We start from the raw sequence: 3,351 nt of genomic DNA on the forward strand, positions 1-3,351 counted from the left end.
TGACTGAAAAATCAATTAAATTTCTGGCTACATTTCAACTTGCAAATTAACTTATATAGATTTAAGAGTAATTAAATATACCTAACTCACTTACCAACCTTGAAAAGGTGGATTCATCCAGTGGCTTGGTAAAGATATCTGCAAGCTGCTTCTTACTTGGAACAAAATGTAATTTTACAGTACCATTCATTACATGTTCCCTTATGAAGTGGTACTTGATATCTATGTGCTTTGTCCTTGAATGTTGTACTGGATTTTCAGTGATGGCAATTGCACTTGTGTTATCACAGAAAATAGGAATCCTCTCAACTTGCAAACCATAGTCTAGCAATTGATTTTTTATCCATAATATCTGTGCACAGCAACTACCAGCAGCAATATATTCAGCTTCAGCTGTAGAAGTAGAAACTGAATTTTACTTTTTACTGAACTAGGACACAAGCTTGTTTACTAGAAATTAATAGGTTCCTGTTGTACTTTTTCTATCAATCCTACAACCTGCATAATCTGTATCTGAATAACCAGTTAGATCAAAACCAGAATCTCTAGGGTACCAAATGCCAAGTTTTGGTGTTCCCTTGAGATATCTGAAAATCCTCTTAATAGCTATTGAGTGAGATTCTCTAGGATCAGCCTGAAATCTAGCACATAAACATGTAGCAAACATTATATCTGGCTTACTAGTTGTTAAGTACAGAATGAGCCAACCATGCCTCTATAACTTGAAATATCCACAGACTTTTCAGTAGTGTTTAATTCAAGCTTAGTTGCAGTGGCCATGGGAGTTTTTACAGATGTGCAATCCACTAGATCAAACTTTTTTAAAAGATCAAAAATGTATTTAGTTTGACTAATGAATATTCCATCACTAACTTGCTTAACTTGTAAACCAAGAAAATAAGTTAGTTCTCTTATCATACTCACTTCATACTTACTTTGCATCAGTTTGGCAAACTTTTTGCAAAGTTTCTCATCTGTAGAGCCAAAAATAATATCATCTACATAAATTTGAACAAGTATACTAGAGCCACTAACATTTCTGAAAAATAAAGTTTTGTCTACAGTACCTCTTGTGGAATGATTTTCCAAAAGGAACTTTGATAAAGTGCATACCAGGCTCTAGGTGCTTGCTTCAGTCCATAAAGTGCTTTCAAAAGATAATAGACATGATCTGGAAAATTTGGATCTTCAAAACCAGGAGGTTGACTGACATAGACTTCTTCCTCCAAATCTCCATTCAGAAAGGCACTTTTGACATCCATTTGATAGACCTTGAAATTGGCATAGGCTGCATAGGCTAAGAAGATTATGATGGCTTCAAGTCTTGCAACAGGAGCAAATGTTTCATCAAAATCTATTCCTTCTTGTTGACAATAGCCCTTGGCAACCAATCTAGCTTTGTTCCTGACTACTATGCCATTTTCATCCATCTTGTTTCTGAATACCCACTTGGTGTCTATTGAATTCTTTCCTTTAGGCTTGGGCACCAACTTTCATACATTATTCCTTTCAAATTGGTTTAGCTCCTCCTGCATAGCTAAATCCAATCAGGATCCAACAAAGCTTCTTCTACCTTCTTTGGCTCTTCCTTGGAAAGAAAGCTATTGTATAGACATTCTTCTTGAATTTCTCTCCTTGTTTGAACTCTAGAAGAAACATCACCAATAATAAGCTCAAAGGGGTGATCTTTTGTCCATTTTCTTTGTTGAGGTAGATTAGCTCTAGATGAAGAAACCTCATTGTTATCTTGATGTGTGATTGAGTTTTGATTATTAGAAACTCCCCCTGAGTTTGTGGATCTTTGATTTGAGAAGGGGAACTTTCTATAGGTGATCTATCTTGACTTCCTGCTCCTTTTGATAACCCGACGGATGGTGAATTTTGAGTACCGACGGATGAAGCTGGTTGTCTCCCGGCGGATAACACAGATTGTCTTCCGACGGATGAAGCATTATGCAACTTGACAGATGTTGAGTTTTGTGCTTCATTGGTAGTAGACTTATCTGCATTATCCTTAGACACTGTTTCTTGATCACTTTCATCATCACTGTCATCACTAACCATCTCCACATTGTCGAATTTGAGGCTCTCATGGTAATCTCCATCTTTCAGTCCTTGAATCTTTTTATCATCAAACACAACATGTATTGATTCCACAACAATGTTGGTTCTTAGATTGTAGACTCTATATGCTTTACCAACAGCATATCCAACAAAAATTCCTTCATCTACTTTAGCATCAAACTTTCCATTTTGATCAGTTTGATTTCTCAGAATATAGCACTTGCAGCCAAAGACATGAAGAAAATTTAGAGTTAGATTCTTGTTCTTGAACAATTGATAGGGATTCATGCATCTAGATTGATTAACCAGAGAAATATTCTGAGTGTAGCATGCAGTATTTACAGCTTCAGCCCAGAAATAGGTTGGCAGTTTAGATTCTTCAAGCATTGTCCTTACTGCTTCAATAAGTGATATGTTCTTCCTTTCCACTACTCCATTCTGTTTTGGAGTTCTTGCTGCTGAAAATTCATGCAGAATCCCATTTTCCTCACAAAATACTCTCATGACAGAATTCTTGAACTCGGTTCCATTGTCACTCCTCATTCTTCTAACCTTGAAATCAGGATGATTATTGACTTGCCTTATGTGATTGATGATGATTTCACTAGCCTCATCTTTAGACTTTAGGAAATATGTCCAAGAGAACTTTGAGAAATCATCTACAATTACTAGGCAAAATCTTTTCCTTGAGATGGACAATACATTGACTGGTCCAAACAAATCTATGTGAAGCAGTTGCAAAGGCTCTTCAATTGTTGAATCAAGTTTCTTCCTGAATGATGCTTTAATCGCCTTCCTTTTTTGGCAGGCATCACACAATCCATTCTTAGAAAACTCCACTAGAGGAATGCCTTTAACCAGTTCTTTCCTTACTAGCTCATTCATGGTCTTGAAGTTTAAATGGGATAGCTTCTTGTGCCATAGCCAACTTTCATCCTGACTTACTTTACTGAGAAGACAAGTAACAGATTCTGCATTAGATGAGTTGAAATCAGCTAGGTACACATTTCCTTTTCTCACCCCAGTGAGAACCACTTTGTTGCTTCTTTTATTAGTCACAACACAGGCTTCTGAGTTGAAGGTTACTGAGTTGCCTTTATCACAAAGCTGGCTGAAACTCAACAAATTATGTTTGAGACCATCCACTAAGGCAACCTCCTCAATGATGATATTGTCCTTTGAAATCAAGCCATATCCCACAGTATAACCCTTGCTGTCATCTCCAAAAGTAATACTTGGGCCACCTCTCTCCTTGAACTCTGAGAGCAGGGTAGAATCACCAGTCAT

This window comes from Apium graveolens, chromosome 9, assembly GCF_009905375.1.
Source record: "Apium graveolens cultivar Ventura chromosome 9, ASM990537v1, whole genome shotgun sequence".
In the NCBI taxonomy this organism is placed as follows: domain Eukaryota; kingdom Viridiplantae; phylum Streptophyta; class Magnoliopsida; order Apiales; family Apiaceae; genus Apium; species Apium graveolens.